Source organism: Mobula hypostoma, chromosome 3 (genome assembly GCF_963921235.1).
Source record: "Mobula hypostoma chromosome 3, sMobHyp1.1, whole genome shotgun sequence".
In the NCBI taxonomy this organism is placed as follows: Eukaryota; Metazoa; Chordata; class Chondrichthyes; order Myliobatiformes; family Myliobatidae; genus Mobula; species Mobula hypostoma.
Genome location: NC_086099.1, coordinates 126,153,762 through 126,164,771, shown reverse-complemented (window position 1 = coordinate 126,164,771; position 11,010 = coordinate 126,153,762).

Genomic DNA, 11,010 nt, shown 5'->3' with positions numbered 1-11,010 from the left:
TTGGCACAGAACAGTAGTTTTGTGCCATTGAAGTCAATACTATGGCCATTGCAAATGCCATGCTCTGCTACCGCCGATTTCTCTGGGTAACCCAAACAGACACGTCTCCTGTGCTCCTTGATGCAGATTTCCATTATGTGTCCCACCTGGCCGATATACGCCACTCCGTGTTCACAGGGAATCCTGTAAACCCCAGCCCTCCTGAGCCCCTGGTCAGTTTTGACCCACATAAGCTGTGATTTGAGTTTCCTTACAGGCTTGCAGATGGTCTTAATTCGGTATTTCTTCAGAATCCTGGTGATCTTTCCAGAAACCGTGGAAATATAGGGAAGACAGATGATAGTGACAGGTACCTCCTTGTAGTTAGCTTTCCTGGTTTTTTTCATTGGCCCTGGCCAATTGATTTCCTTCATCTTGTAGCCATTCTGTAGGAAAGCCATACATAATGGTCTTATTTCCTGATGGAGACTCTCCGGGTCCAAAACAGTTTTTGCACAGTTAATCAAAGTAGAAAGAACCACTGTACATTGGGAGGTATGATGGTCGGTCTCTGATAGGTGCCATCATCAATTTACAATGGAGATGGAGAAGATTGATTGCCTCACGTTCCTGGACATCCTAATACGATGGAAACCGGACGGTAGCCTGGGACATGGCGTCTATTGGAAGCCCACGCACAGGCACCAGAAGGCTGACTGTTGCTGATCAGCTGAATGCTGAATGTTGTCTAGGTTTTGCTACATGTGGGTATGGATTGTATATGGGTTGTAGGATGGGCTGGAAGTAATCTTCTCCACAGCAACACTTAGCTTTTGTGGGCCGGTGGTTCCCGTCATTTCCAAGCACAGCAGTCCTGTGAGACTCAACAGACCATGAGTGCTGACTGAACCGCAGGCAGCGTATCCTGACACCCTCCCTTTGACCACCCCAAGAGCCTTCTGATGTTTCAAAGCTGTTTGTACTAATTTAGCTCATATACAATATTAAACATTTTTGGGGAAAAATATCAAAAATAAGAAACAAAATTTACTTGAAAACACATTAAAGTTCAAGAAAATAATTGCATTAATTATAGTTGAGTGACAAAATTACCTCAGTTCATTGCTAACTTCAAAGAGCACAGCAGAAAGAGCTGGAGATCAGTGCCAAACAACCTATTTTGTAGAAACTCACCAAGGCTTCAATGACAGCAAAGACAACCTCTAGCATCTAGAAGAGCATCTCATACACCAGTTTTCCCTTCAGCTCATAGCATCCTAATATTGTATACTGCTGTACTTCAGTGTCACTGGGTCTGAACCCTGAAGCTCCCATCCCAGCAGCAATATTGAGGTGCCACTAGGCGTCAAGCCACAGCGTCCTGTTTACGGCCACCAGGAGAGAGGCGTTGGAGCCGGTGCACTCCACCAGGGGCAGTGTGGAGCAAGGTCCAGGCTGGAGATGGTGCTGCCCCCCAGTGTTTGCTTGGCAGAAGACAAGCTCTGTTGTGGTCAACCATAGATTTCTCCAGCGTTCATGCCTTGGGTCTGGACTTTTGTTTTGTGAGGCTGTATCTTACTGATATCTTTATGTGCTTTCAATGTCTGCTTTGTGCCGTGGGACTGTTAGCCCCGGAGTAATTCTGTCTCATTAGACTGTGTTCATGGATATTCATGTATGGTTGAATGATAATTAAACTTGAATTAAATTGAATATTGCAGAGCCTTCATTAGAAGGACTACAATCCTAGAAGTGTTGACCCATTCCATCACCATACTTACAGACCCAACTAGAACGGAATATTTGAAAGGTTTACTACTCCTTTCACTACAGGATAGTCAGCACCACCATCATCTAATTAAGGGGTTAGACCATAAGACAAAGGAGCGGAAGTCAGCCATTCGGCCCATCGAGTCTGCTCCGCCATTTTATCATGTGCTGATCCATTCTCCCATTTAGTCCCACTCCCCCGCCTTCTCACCATAACCTTTGATGCCCTGGTTACTAAGATACCTATCAATCTCTGCCTTAAATACACCCAATGACTTGGCCTCCACTGCTGCCCATGGCAACAAATTCCACAGATTCACCACCCTCTGATTAAAAAAATTTCTTCGCATTTCTGTTCTGAATGGGCGCCCTTCAATCCTTAAGTCATGCCCTCTCATACTAGACTCCCCCATCATGGGAAACAACTTTGCCACATCCACTCTGTCCATGCCTTTCAACATTCGAAATGTTTCTATGAGGTCTCCCCTCATTCTTCTAAACTCCAAAGAATACAGTCCAAGAGCGGACAAACGTCCCTCATATGTTAACCCTCTCATTCCTGGAATCATTCTAGTGAATCTTCTCTGTACCCTCTCCAATGTCAGCACATCCTTTCTTAATTAAGGAGACCAAAACTGCCCACAGTACTCCAAGTGAGGTCTCACCAGCACCTTATAGAGCCTCAACATCACATCCCTGCTCCTATACTCTATTCCTCTAGAAATGAATGCCGACATTGCATTCGCCTTCTTCACCACCTACTCAACCTGGAGGTTAACCTTAAGGGTATCCTGTATGGGGACTCCCAAGTCCCGTTGCATCTCAGAATTTTGAATTCTTTCCCCATTTGAATAATAGTCTGCCCTTTTATTCCCAACCTATTTCATGCCATGGACCCTTACCATTAACCAAGCGGTCCGTGGACCCCAGTTTGGGAAGCAATGATCTAAGTGTTCCTGTCATATCTCACTCTACTTCCATCATAGCGTTCCATACCAGTATCACAATCGTCTGGTATTCTACCCCAAAATATTGCAAGGATGTCGGAGCACTGACCTACAACAGTGGTAATACCTCTATAGCACCACACCCCTGACTGCTCACTATTACAAACACAGCGCTGTTCCAGTCACTTGGTGGCTGTCCTTTAGTTTGATATTGGGATTTTTTACATGAATTTTGCATCTCAGAATTTATCGCCTGTCCTTAACAGTTCTTGAGCTCAATGGCCTGCTGGCTAATCAGAGACAACATAACAACACAGATGGGTTTGGAATTATATGAAGGTCAGATTAGGTAAGTGTGGGAAATGTACCCCGCCCCAACCCTCACAAAGGACCCGGGTGCTCTCGATGCTCCCTGCTCACGTTAGCAGTCATACAGTTTTCCCAATGGAAAACCAACTGATTCCACATTGCCTGAGAGCCACTGCTTTGTTCAGCAGCCATAATGTCAGGATGAAGTCTTTCACACTCCACCCCTTATTAAATTTAGCATCTAAGGAATTGCAGGAAGCACAGACATCAATATGCAACAAGTAATGTTCCTACAGCTAGAAGGGGCTTGTCCCTGCAAGGTTGAGGGGTATTAGCTGAAGAACTGTCAGTAGGTCAGGATCTGACTGCTGTGCATATTGCCTGCAATTATTAGCTCTGCATGTGCTAACCCCACCCCCACCACCCCACCCCCCGCAAGTTGTTGGAACTAAGCTACAAATATATTTGAATATGAGGCGGGAGGAGAAGATGGCGGCGTGACACAGCTCGCAGCGGCCACTCCGGTGGTGATGTCTGTTATTTGTCAAGCAGGGTGCCGCGCACAATCCTGATTTGATGGAGACGGGCGTGAGAGCACGGAGGAACATCTGGTGAAACTTCTGAAATGCCTGCTTCGCTGCTACTGCTACTGTGTGGTCCAGAATCTCCGGAGGTGAAGGCCCCGAGTCCTCGGCTTTGTTTGTTGCTCGGCAGCTGGGGTGGGGTCGAAGCACTCAGCAGAGGATGGTGCTCGGAGAGGCTGTGTCAGAGGACTGGTCAGAGGATCAAAGTTTTCAGATGGACTCAGAGTCAGCTGCGGTCGGGTGCTTCCAATGGTGCTGCATCGGCAAGTTGGCAGTGCTTGGAGGTTCATGGCAGGGAGAGTTTCTCCCTTCTGCCGCCTGCGTTAGATGATGAGTCTATCGGGACTTTGAGACCTTTTTTTTTCCGTGCCCATCGTCTGCTCTTTATCAAATTATGGTAATGCTTTGCACTGTTGTAACTATATGTTATAATTATGTGGTTTTGTCAGTTTTAGTCTTGGTTTGTCCTGTGTTTTCTTGTGATATCGTTCTGGAGGAACGTTGTATCATTTTTCAATGCATGCATTTCTAAATGACAATAAACAAGGACTGAGTACCCTCATAATCTATCTAACACAAGAGATGCTACAGATGCCGGAAATCTTGGGTAACGCACACAAAACGCAGGGGATCTCAGCAGGTCAGGCAGCATCGATGGAGGGGAATGAACAGTCAAAATTTTGGGCATAAAACGTTCATCATGACAGGAAAGGAAGGGAGCTGAAGGTGGGGTGAAGGTGAAAGAGCTCAAGCTGGAAGGTGATAGGTGAGACCAGGTGAGAGGGAAGGGGGATGAAGTAAGAATCTGGAAGGTGATATGTGGAAGAGATAAAGGGCTGAAGAAGAATGAATCTGATAGGAAAAGAGAGTGGGCCATGGGTTGAAGGGAAGGAGGAAGGGAACCAGGGGGAGCTGATGGCCAGATGAGGAGAAGAGAAGGTGAGAGAGGTCAACCAGAATGGGTAATGGAAAAAGAGAGGGAGGAAGGAAGAAATGATCAGAAGAGTTAGCGAAATCAATGCAATGTTCACACCATTAGGTTGGATGTTAAAGTGTGTGTGTGTGTGTGTGTGTGTGTGTGTGTGTGTTGCTACAAATATATATACACACTTATGAACTAATTCTGGATTCAAAAGTACAAGTTAGAGGCAATGTTCGCAGTTTGGTTTTAATTCCAATTGTTCTTGTTCTTTTACAACCTGAAAATTGCTTCTAGTTTGATCCACAATGAGCAGCAGACCCAGTCAGAATTACCATACAAATCCCTCGGAATGGTTCCAGGAAACATTGCCTGTGTTATGTAATATGCTATGCAGCCATTTTCACCTCCTCTATGTAACTGACTTGCTTACAGACCAAGGTTTTCAAGCAGACTGGCAGAGCTCCAGCAATTCACAATTCACAGTCATCCTTTCCACTGTGAGCTCTGTGGTTTCCTTTGGGATGGGAACATGCAGATTGACAGCTGGGTTTTACAGAGGTATGTCAACATCTGGATTCATGTACATGACACAGAATTCCTTTGTGAAATTGAAGTTTGAAAAAACAACCAGCATCTCTCCAAAAGTAAAATACCCTCCCCCCCCTCCCACCCACATACACATTCCACGTCCCCATCCTCAACCTTCCAGTTGCTGGCTACTCTGTCTACAACTGTTTGAGCCCAATGTCTGGACTTCCTTCCTTCTTCCTTCTCTCTTTTTCTTTAGATTGTATCCATTTTCGATATCTCATTTTCTCACAATGATCTACAAGCAGCAAGAAAAATGCAGAATTGCACCAGCACTGAATTTTGATCAAGCCTCACTTAAGTTCTAGGTAATGTTTTGGTCAGTGTTTTATAAAAATGATATAGAACATCAGAAGAGGGTACAAAATAAATTTTCAAGAATATGCCCATGTCATATGACACAGCACATGATGATGAGGAGGAGGAAGAGGCCACCAGTGTAAGACATCGTGGAGAGACCAAATAGAAAATTCAGAAGAAACGACTCTACCCAAAGATTGATCAGAATGTAGAACCCATAAACACAGAAAGTGGTTGAGATGAATAGATGCCATTTGAGACAGGCTACATCAACAAATAAGGGAGATGGGAATAGAAGAATAAACTGTTAAAGTTAAATGAAGAAAAGAGGGAAGATGTGTGCAAAATAAATCCAGCATTAGTCAGGTTGGTGGAAGTGATGTGGTTCTGTATACTAGAATTTAAGGTTTGATCTAGTTTCGGACTAACAAAATATATATAATTTAAAAAAGGATATTGAATTATAACTATGCAGTTCCATACATCACTCCACTGAGTAGAAATCGGTTGCTGTAAGCTAGTTATTGAACTTAAAATACACAGGCAAAGTGGATATTGGGCTGAAGTTGAGGTCAAAGGGCAAGGCTTCTGATTGGTTGATCACTAAGTTCTCACCATAAATATGACCAAAGCTTTCCTTGCTGAGTGGAAACAAATTAAAGTGAACTTTTGGGAATTAGCCACAGACAGAAGGGTTGGATTTAAGGAATACTAATTTGTAAACTTCAGGGTCTGTCAACAAAAGAAAGATTTTTTAAATATGTTCCAGCAATGAGAAATATTGGGGCAGAACGTGATGATCACTACCCCAAAACTGCACAAAGTTCATGTGAGCTTAATGCTCCCAGTGCACTGGCAGGTTCATTACCATGGCCCTATCATGAAGTGAAGAGGTTTGCAAGTGACAGGTAGACTGCAGCTGATGAAAAGTAAGCCCCTGCCCACTGATTGCCCTAATGGGGAGAAGAGAAATGATTTCCAGAGGCCATCATTATAAAGCAGTCATCAATTTCAAATGACTTCACACTGTTGGAGAGACCTCTTTTTCTGTTTCAAATGGTGCTAATAATCAGATATACAGTGCTGGAACTAATTCAGAATTAAATAATTTTAAAAAGATTGAAACAGTAATTTTTAAAAAACTGATAATCTGTTGTTCATTGATTAAAAGGATAAGTACACATTGAAATAAAGGAAAAACTTTCCTAACACCTTTTGAACGAATATTGGCAAAACCATTCAACCAACTGGTATTACACCACAGCTGTGGCTGGCATAATGCTGAGATGATAGGTATGAAGTGTACCCGGACTCCCAGCCCAGCAGATTATGGTTTGCCCCCGGACTCAATGGCAAACCCAGGGAGAGTGTGATGTGGCCTCCAGGACATTCTCAACTTCAGTGCCGGTACATACTCTGTGTCTGGACAACTACTGGTTAGCCAGCAGCACAGTCCAGCCCATTCTGAGCAGAACTGGGTCTCACTAGCAGCCATGTTCTCGATTTACATTTGTTTGCACCACCACTCAATGACTATTGTTGGATTGGCTCTCTGAAGCACCAACAACTCTGTGTGAGCAGGTTTTATGAAAGTTGCCTGCTCACAACCAGTCTAGTACACTTGAGTAGAGCTTCAGCAGCCATCCTAAAACCTCCTAACTTTACCCACTTTGGATTCTCACTTCTTTCTGCATGGTTTTCTATGGTCTTATGAACATCTGCAATAAAAAGATATGGGGAAAGTTCATCTGACTGGTCAAACTAGTTACGGAAAATTTCAAGAAAGGGGAAGAAAGCCCTAAGATGATAAAGTACAAAGAATTATGAAAGGTTGCTCTCCAGCACTTAAAAACATTTCCAGGTGGTTGAAAGTTATTCTACCTTTATACATGGCAATGTTCGCTGATTATATCTTTCCAGCCACTCACAACATGAGCCAACAACTAACTCCTTTCAAAGAGCAGTTACCTTCTCTGAAACAAGTGTCTCTCATCAAGTAACCTGGTTTCATACACAGATTGGGTGATCTCTCCTACCAGCTTAATTTAAATGGATAATAAAGGAAAATAAATGCTTGCAATTCTATTGCCCCTCTTGAGTGCTCAGAACCTTCCATTCCACTTTAAACTCAGTGATGTTTTTCCAGAAGGTAGTGTAAGAAACAGGCTGCTAAAAAGTGCACATTGAGCTTCCACAAACACCAATGTGCGAACAATCAAATAATGAGTTTCAATGGTGTCCACTAGGGTGAATATTGGTTAGAACAACAGGCAGATGTCTCTTATCATCTATGTTTTCACTTTCTAACCTTTAACTTAATCAGCTCATTGAAGTTCTTGATCAATATTTATTTCTTTTCCTTTCTATTTTCAAGCTATCAAATTCAATCATCACAGGCAGCACACAAACAGAAGTTCAGTGGGCATTCCTAAAACCCTACAAGTTTCTGCACTTTCTACTGACTAATTGACTTTGCAGGAAAAATACCTCAAGTAAAAACATTGGTTTATGAGCAGATGAGACATAATTAATCATCAAAATATTTATATGCGAGAATTTATACATAGATTAGTATGAGACCACTTGCCATGAATTGGCACTACCGGTGTCTTTTGAGAGCATTACTAATGTACAAAACAATCATTATTTGCCTTTCAAACTCAAAGCTTCCGAAGTCAACACCTCATTAGGCCCTGAAGTACAGTGGGTAACTATTAGAAGCTTTTTTTTTGCCTAGTTTTGATCAAGGATCAAAGAAAACCATACATGCTCTTTACTTTGAGAATGTTCTTCAACATTTATGAATGATTTTCTCTGCATGAAGTAAATGGGGCCAGACTCTGAAACTTTACATTGCATAAATATGTGAGCAATCACCGTTGAAATGGGAATAAGTAAATATATATTGTTTGGAGAAACAATTCCATGGGTTGTTTGGACAAATTTGATGAGCTTCTCTATTTCCACTGAAAAATATTTCAAGTTGAAACAAAAACACATCGGGAAATAATGACTTTTTGGCATTTGGATAACACCCAAAAATGCCATGTACAATTTTCATGGTACCATTCTCTTTGGTGGGATTCCATTGATCAGCCTGATGTTCCTCAACCCCTAAACCCCCCCAAATGCCCCTGAGTTCTTGAAAAGTTCACTGCAGAAGTAAGATTCCCTTTTACCATGGGGATGATCTCACCCTTTCACTTCCCTTTCCATCCATGTCCCTGCTTTCACCTGACAATGACTCCAAAAAAATTTGTGTCCTACAAAAGGCATTGCAGACTGGCCATTGGTTTTTCATTTCAGAACTATTTTTCATCACCCTGTCTAGACTTTATCACCCCAGCTCCTTTCAATATTCATCCATCTCTTTTGAATAGATTAGATTAGATTAGATTATGAGGACACACAGTCCTCTTTTATTGTCATTTAGTAATGCATGCATTAAGAAATGATACAATATTCCTCCGGTGTGATATCACAGAAACACAGGATAGAACAAGACTGAAAAACTAATAAAAACCACATAATTATAACATACAGTTACAACAGTGCAACAATACCATAACTTGATGAAGAACAGGCCATGGCACGGTAAAAAAGTTCAAAGTCTCTTGATAGTCCCACATTTCACGCAGACAGGAGAAGGAAGAAAACTCTCCCTGCCATGCCTGACCACAGTCCGACTTTGAGTCATCCGAAAACTTCGAGCTCTGATCAGCCCTCCGACACTGAGTACCGAGCACCATCTCTATCCGAATGCTTCGATCTCAGCCTCGGTCACCAGCAGCAGGCAAAGCCGAGGAATTTGGGGCCTTCCCTCCGGAGACTCTCAATCGCACAGTAGCAGCGGCAACGAACCGGGCACTTCAGAAATTTCTCCAGATGTTCCTCTGCTTCTCACGTCTGTCTTCATCAAATCAGAATTGTGCATGGCATCCTACTTACAAACACGATATCATTTCACTGGAGAGGCTACGCACGCTGCATCGCGCCACCATCTTCTCCTCCCGCTAAACTACTTAACAGAATTGAGTGGAATGAGGACAAACAAACTCAGTGCCAAACACTCTTGTCAGTGTGGCCTTTTGCCTTAATCTCACTACAAAATACTTTCGCAAATCTTCCCTCTCTGTTGAGGAAATATGGAAATTAGTCATTGTGTGTCAGTCAGGACTACTTTCCACTAACCTATCTGTTGGCGAATCCTTTTTGTAATTTCAATGCAGAGAAGCAGATTCCATTTGTAATAACAGCAACACATTTTGTGGCAGTTATATCAATTGATTAATAAAGTTATGTTCGGGCTGATTTAGGAGTTTCATGGAAGACGGTGATGTTGATGGTGGAGGGGATGGAATGAGTTGGCCGTGGAGGATGGGATAGAGTGCCTGTGGGGGCGTGGGAATGGTGATGGTGCCGTGGACGGAGGGAGGGCCGAGGGAGAGTGGTGGTGGTGAATAGGTGGGAAGATTGTTGCTGATGGTAAAGGGATGGTGGGGTCTGTTTTGGCAGTGGGGGGGTGATGTCGAGTCATACTTTCAATACAGGAATACAGCACAGATATAGGTTTCAATAGGTACATTTAATGTCAGAGAAACATATACAATATATATCCTGAAATTCTTTTTCTTCACAAACAAGGCCATGCTGACCACAGTGCCCACTCAGCTAGTCCCAATCTCCTATATTTGGCCAATATCCCTCTGAGGCAGGGATTCCCAAATTCCCAACCTGGGGGTCCTTGTGCCCCTTGCTTAAGGGTATTGGTCCATGATATATTTGGGAACCCCTGCTCTAAGTCTTACCCTTCCATGTACTTATCCAAGTTCTTCTTAAATGATACTGTTGTACCTGCTTCAAACTTCTTCTGGCAGCTCATTCCATTTACTCACCATCCTGTGGATGAAAAAGTTGCCGCTCCAGTCTCTCCTGCTTTCCCAAAACCTATGCCCCAAAGGGGAATGGAGAAAGGACAGTTACCAACCTCCTCTCATACTTTCAAACATTTCCATAAAGCTGGTGGTGTTGGTAGTAAGTTCAATTTAAAGCTCAAAGTTCAAAGTTCAAAATACATTTATTATTGAAGTATGTCTACTTTATAAAACCTTGAGATTTGTCTCCTTGCAGGCAGCCACAAAACAAAGAGACCCAATAGAACCCATTTAAAAAGACCACCAAACACCCAATATACAGAAAAAAAACAAATTGTGCGAACAATAAAAGTAAGCAAATATTTTTAAATAAGACCAATAGTGTTAAGGTAAATATACCTGAAAATGCTCCATCATTATTTTGCACATTTGCTTGCAATGTTGAAATTACAGGGAAGTCAAGCCAAACTCTGCTATGAGACAACTCTGTAAAGCAATCAGTGGTTGGACTGCCTTCATGTCAAGCAAATAAAGATTATTTTACAAAGTACTTGTCCTTGTTTCTGTTAGTTATTGCACAGCTGCCAGATTCCTAGTAATCTTGGCTCACAGATCAACTCTCAGGGTCGAGGACTGCCTCCAAAGTCTTTGTATACACTGAGACACATCACTCACTAGCAATGGTTGTGGTCCAGTCCATGAGGCCACAAAAATACTGCATGGCAGCCAAAATCAAG